Source organism: Ictalurus furcatus, chromosome 20 (genome assembly GCF_023375685.1).
Source record: "Ictalurus furcatus strain D&B chromosome 20, Billie_1.0, whole genome shotgun sequence".
Classification (NCBI taxonomy): Eukaryota; Metazoa; Chordata; class Actinopteri; order Siluriformes; family Ictaluridae; genus Ictalurus; species Ictalurus furcatus.
Window position 1 is genome coordinate 11,847,501 of NC_071274.1, and position 7,175 is coordinate 11,854,675.

Here is a 7,175-nt window from a genome sequence, read left to right on the forward strand (position 1 = left end):
CCTCGGCGGGGCACGAAAGCGGAGCGACGTCCTCGGCGGGACATGATGGCTGAGCGAGATCCATAATAGGGGAGGGAGGGTGGGAGATGGTACTAGCCCCGACCACAGACTCCCCCTTGTACCCGGACTCCTCCTCCTGTTGGCGTGACATGGCGTAGTCCTCCGTGAACATAGGAGGTAAGTTGAAGCCCAGATAATTCCTGGCGACCTGCTGCTTTCGTAGCGCAGCTTGGTAATCCTCCGCCTGTTGGCGTAACGTAGCAAAATACTCCACGAACATCGGTGGCATCCTGACACCCCAGTTATCCATCCTGGCGATCTGCTGCTTCTGATTGTGGGTCTTTCGTTCTGTCACGAATCGAGGTTGAGCCAGAAGCAGGTGCAGATAATGACTTTTATTGAAGCAACATACTAAGAAACAAAGACACTAAGACAACTTGACAAAACACTGTGGCATGAAACAAAACACTGAGACATAAACAACATGAGTCTAAGACAACTTAACATAATACTGTGGCAAAACTAAACATAAACTAACAAGATCAAGAAACATGGAACACAGCACTCTAAGACAACAAAAGACCCACACATAGTACAGACCAGGACTATATATACACATGAGTGCTCATTAACCAAAACGTGAATCAGGTGCAGGTGGTCATGTGACAACTAGAGCAGTGCAGTGGCTGATGGGAAGTGGAGTCCAGAGTTTCTTGATACGTGACAGTAGGGAGCAACCAGCACTTGTCAGAAATTGCCGCAATCATTTTAATGTTGCTGTAGGCCATTTAGCATCCTCCCTGACCAGTTTTCTCCTGATCTTTTCACCAGTTTTGGAGGGATACTCATAGTAGTGTCACTGTCATGCCATATTTTCTCAACTTGTTGATTGTTTTTCCAATGTTCCATGGTATTTCCAATGCCTTGGAAATTTTTTCAACAATGAGACCCTGTTCCTGCTTTGTAAGCTCTTTGTGGCCCATGGCTATTCCAGTTGGATGTTACCAAAAAGATATCAGGAAAATCCAGTCAGTCACTTTAATTGATGGCAGGTGTATACTAATTAGTTTTTAACATGAGTTTGAATGTGATTGGTTGATACTGAACACTGCCACATTCCCAATTATAAAATGGTGTGTGCACTTATGCAACGAGGTTATTGTACATTTTGTATTTTTCCCTAAATGATTCTTATTGTTTGTCACTTTAATTAATAGGTTAAAAATTCACAATAAAGGTACAAAAGTTTCTGATTTATCTAGGGTTAAAAAATTGTACATCACAAAAATCTCCCATTTTAACAGGGGTGTGTAGACATTTTAAATCCACTGTATGGTATCACCAAAGAGCAGGAGGAAAACACTGAAGTTGAAAGAGATTTGCCATGCAGCAATTCCAGGCAGTGACTGAGAGACAATCATGGCAGCATGATGGATCATGGTGGATGTGGCCCATCGCATTGGCAGAACGGACAGCAGATTAAAGCATCCGTTTCCATGGCCAGTGATCGTCAGATTTATGCCTAGATCAGCAAGAGATGTGTTATGGAAAGGCGCCAGGATCAATGAGTTCCTCAGGAGTAGAGGGTTTCAAGTTAAGGAAGACCTGACAGCTGACAACAGGGCAATGCATGCTTGTTTGTGACCATTTGTAAGGAAGGCTAGGAAAAATGGGGAGAAGGCTTATCTGATGGGCAAGAAAGCATTTGTGAATGGAAAAGAAATTAAAGTATAATGAACATTTCATTAAGGTCCATTTCTTGCTCAGAACCAGAGATTTCTAATACTGTTTATCTTTTAGATATTGTCTATAGAATGACTGCTATTGAAGTCAGAATATTTATCTGAGTTACTGTTGATGAATGCAACAAGTTCAATGTGTGTGACAACATATGTTCTCTAGGTACTAAGTGCACTTGAGATAAGTTAACTTACTTTATTTAGTTGGTGTTCATCAGTTTATATTTTTTCCTGTTAATGCCAGACATATAAGAAACCAAGTGAAAAGGAAATCTTTATTATTGTCAAAGCAATATTTATAGATTTTTAAAATATTTAATAGATTTTTGTTTTATTCAGGTGTCTCATGCTTGTGAAGCAGATGTGACCTTCTGGAGGAGTCAGTGGGGGAATTATAATTGGGTTTTAAATTGGTAGCAACAGATCAGCAGGGGTAGTTATATTAAGAAAAAATAAAAGAAAAAGTTCACAGTATACAAACAGATACTATAGGTAGATGGATATTTCTATACATTAGTATAGATCTCTTTCAATTCATTGTAGTGAATGTTAATGCCACCAATTATAAGAAGAAAAATAATAATTTGTTTTTAACAGTTGGGAGTAAATTTAACCAAATTAGTTCTAAATTTCCTTGTGCTAAAACCTTAATACTGACATGGATAAAGAAATAGACAGATGGCCTCCAAAAACAGTGAAAGAACATGTGAATTAAAAAACATATGTGCAAGATTGGATCTTTTAGATATTTGGAGATATACATACCCACACCAAATAATGTATACATGGAGTAATAATGATTTGACTAAACTATCTCATTGATTTTTGGCTAATTTCAGCAGACAGTGCAGAGAATGCTGAATTCTCATAAAACTTTAACAATTATGCTGCAGATACAGTTGGTCCAAAGAAAAACTATTGAAAATTTAAATAAATAAATAAATAAATAAATAAACTTGTTAGAGAATTAATCATTTAAAAAGAAAGTCCTTGAAATTATAGGAAAATATTGGGAATAGGTGTGTGTTCTAAATAAATTTGGTCACAATTGGAAAATAATTAAATTTGAAATAAGGAGCATAGCTATAACTATGGGGGAAAATTTGCCAAAGTAAAAAGAGAAAAAGAAAATAAATGAATTGAACAATAATGAAACTGTTCAGTAGGCAACATTTAACAAATGAAGAACTTAAACAATTGGCCTCCTTGCAATTACAATTAGACACAATATATGAAAATAAAGTTAGACTTGCCTCTATAAGAAGTAGACAGATATGGATGGATTTTTTTTTTCATTTGGAGAAACAGAATAGTGAATTATCATCTATACATAAACTCATGAGTAATAATAGTGTATGTGGAAAATAAAGAAATTGCTGAATGTCACCAAGTTTTATATCATTACACTTCAGACCCTTATAATGACATAGAAACATTTATTTTTTGAGTAGAACAAAGAAAATAGATGGAGAATTTAAATTATTTTGTCACAAATACATTAATTTGTAAGAGGTTAAAAATATTAGTAATATTTAATATAAGTATTATGGGTTTGAAAGATAACACATCTCCAGAAATTATGGACTAATTAGTGAGTTTTATAAGATGTTCAGTTGTCTCATTTTTAGTAGCCATGTTCAAAGAATCCATAGTATACAGAGAATTACTTGCAACTCTTAAACAAGGTCTTATTACAATTATTCCTAAGAATAAATAAGGATAAACTTCATATTGACAGCTGGAGACCAATTACTCTTCTGAATAATGATGCAAACTGTTTGCCCTTGAAATTATTGAGGAAGAACAATCAGGGTGTCTGACTGGGAGACATATCTGTAATAATACAGTGCCCTCCACTAATATTGGCACCCTTGGTAAATATGACCAAAGAAGGTTGTGAAATTTTGTCTTTATTGTTTAACCTTTTGATATTTTGTTTAAAAAATTCAAAAATACTCTTCTCTCATGGATATCAAACAATTGCAAACAAAACACGGGTTTATCAAAAAAAACTTTGTTAAATATATGTGTGCCACAATTATTGGGGCCCTTTTAGTCAATACTTTGTGCTATCTCCCTTTGCTCTGAGTCTTCTCCTATATTGCCTGGTGAGGTTGCAGAATACATGGCAAGGGATCTGAGACCATTCCCCCGTATAGAATCTCTCCAGATCCTTCAAATTTGAGGTCCACACTGGTGGACTCTACTCTTCAGTTCACCCCACAGGTCTTCTATGGGTTTCAAGTCAGGACCTTAATTTTGTGGTCAGTAAACCATTTTTGATCGTTATCCTACTGGAAGATCCAACCACGGCCCATTTTAAGCTTTCTGGCAGAGGCAGTAAGGTTTTCATTTGATATCTGTTGATATTTGATAGAGTCCATGATGCCATGTATCCTCACAAAATGTCCAGGTCCTCTGGCAGAAAAGCAGCCCCAAAACATTAAAGAGCCCCCACAGTATTTAACGGTGGACATGAGGTACTTTTAAATATGGCTACCTCTTGTGTTTATTGCCAAAAAGCTCTATTTTGGTTTAGAACCCGATCCTATTTGAAGTTCCAATAGTGTCTGGCAAACTGAAGATGCTTGAGTTTGTTTTTGTATGAGAGTAGAGGCATTTTTCTTGAATCCCTTCCAAACAACTTGTGGTGATTTGTAATTTGAGAGACTTTCTGACCCCAAGACGCAACAAAATTTTGCAATTCTCCAGCTGTGATCCTTGGAGATTTTTTGGCCACTCAAACCATCCTCTTCACAGTGCGTTTAGACAATATAGACACATGTCCTCTTCCAGGTTGATTCATAATATTTCCAGTTGACTGGAATTTCTTAATTACTGCCCTGATGGTGGAAATGGGCATTTTGCTTTTGCTATATTATTATAGCCACTTCCCATTTTGTGAAGCTAAACAACCTTTTGCTGCACATAACAGCTATATTCCTTGGTCTTACCCATTGTTATGAATGACTAAGGGAATTTGGCCTATGTGTTACCTCATATTTACACCCTGTAAAAGAGGAAGTCATGGTTGAACAATTTCCTTTTCGTAGTCACCCAGGTGTACTAAAAATGTAAAATATCAATGGGAATATACTTCAAATATATTTCTCATATGAATTCATAGGGGTCACAATGATTGTGGCACACATATATTTAACAAAGATCTTTTTTGGATAAACTGTGTTGTGTTTGCAATTGTTTATCCCTGACAGCAGAGTATTTTTGTGAATTTTTTAAACAAAAGATCAAAAGGTTAAACAATAAAGTCTTCTTTGCTCATATTCACCAAGCGTGCCAATATTAGTGAAGGGCACTGTATTAGGTTAATTTTAGATATGATTTTACAAAGCATTTGATACCATGAGTCTTCTAATTTATGTTTAGATGTATTTGGCATTTTGGTTTTGGAGAATACTTTTAAAAATAGTTTACACAAATTATCAAATGGTACAACTGGTAGGTTTAAGATTAATCAATGTATACAGCAGGATAGCCCATTATCTACATTTTTGTTTTTATTAGTTGCCCAAATTTTGGCAGGGTTTGAAGGTATAAAAGTATTAGGAAGACAATTTATCTTTTTTTTTAATTCAGAGGTAATAAAAGTAGTTCATTGTACTAAAGAGTTTTCTTCAGTTTCAAGTCTAAATAAATCGCTGCTGTTTCCACTTAAAACGTGATTTGATCTTTTGTTGAGATGTGATTATAAAATTGATAAACTGACTGTGAAATTACCTACATTTTATAACAAGCTTCATTATTAATAAACATATTAGGAATATTGTGATAGGCCTAGGTGAAACAGCTACACATAAAAGCTTATTGTGGACATCTGTATTTAGGAATATAAACTGGGTTAAAGCTTGGAGTATTTGTGAAAATACTGTTTAAATAATAAAGCAAAAAGAGGTTACATTTAAAATCTTAGATGGTATATATCCAGCTAAAATGTATTAGAGAGATTTCATTTAGACATTGATTATTCCTGTGATTTTTGTTCAGTAGAAAAATAATATATTGTCCGTCTTTGTTGTAATTGTGTATGAACAAAGATCTTTTTAGGTGGATACTGTATGGAAAAGTTGATTAGAGGACAACAGTATTCAACAGTTATTATATTCAAGTTGAATCATTTTGTTATGTATTATTCCAATGAATACAACATAATATAGAAATATTATAACAAATACAGCTGAAAGCAGAAATTCCTCCTCAATATTGCGGACCATTTTACCATTTGACATAGTAGAGAAATGTATCCCACAGATGCAACATTTCAACGCATTTGGATCAATGGCAGATTTTAAGTTCACTTTTGTAGTTTTCCACAAATGAACATTGTACAGAAAAATCAGGAGTCAATGAGAATTTTGGAGAATTACTTTGTGCTGATATAACTCTACTTTAACATTATTTTGAATTTATTCCTGCTGTTATAACATTAATTTGATTTACTCTGTGCTGCTATAGGATTAATCTGAATGAAGTTTACTTTGGCTGGATTTAAAACAAACTGTGTGTGCGGAGTTTGCATGTTCTCCCCGTGCTGCGGGGGTTTCCTCCGGGTGCTCCGGTTTCCTCCCCCAGTCCAAAGACATGCATGGTAGGCTGATTGGCGTGTCCAAAGTGTCTGTAGTGTATGAATGGGTGTGTGACTGTGTACGTGATTGTGCCCTACGATGGATTGGCACCCTGTCCAAGGTGTATCCCTGGGATAGGCTCCAGGTTTCCCCGTGACCCTGAAAAGGATAAAGTGGTATAGAAGATGGATGGATGGATGGATAATATAACAGATATTAACAAAGATAATAATAATTCCTTTAATGTAATTGTTTTTGGAGATATGAGGCTGCCATCGCACATGATAACATACTGTAGTGTCCTCTTTGTGTGTGGCACAGATCAAATCCATAGGTTAATGTTCCATTGATTAATGGGCACAAGAAATATGTGCAACAGTTGTCAATTCACCAATATGTAAATAGTTCGACCAATTTTATTTTATCCCTTGTTGCTTATCACCTTATTGAAAGACATGCATCCTCACGGTTCATGAGGAGAAGATTTTTGTAATTTTGGACAAATGTACTGGAAAATCTATCATGGCAGACATTATGGGTCCCCATGGCTTTTTTGTTCCCTATGAGAAATAAGGCATTTATACAAATTTTCAGATATTTTGGACTTATGGGGTGCAGGGAAAATCATGTAGAATTTGGGCATGGCCTCTAGTGCCACCTATGGGCTCAAGTTGGCCATTTATGGTGTGGAAGTTACTCGTGGCCTGTAGTATCAATGTGCCAAATTTCAAAACTTTTTATCATTCAGATCTTGAGTTACTGGGCACTTTAGGGAGATAAGGAGAATAATAATAAATATAGCTGCAAGCAGCAATGGCAGATTCCTCCTCAGTGTTGCAGACAATTTCAAAAT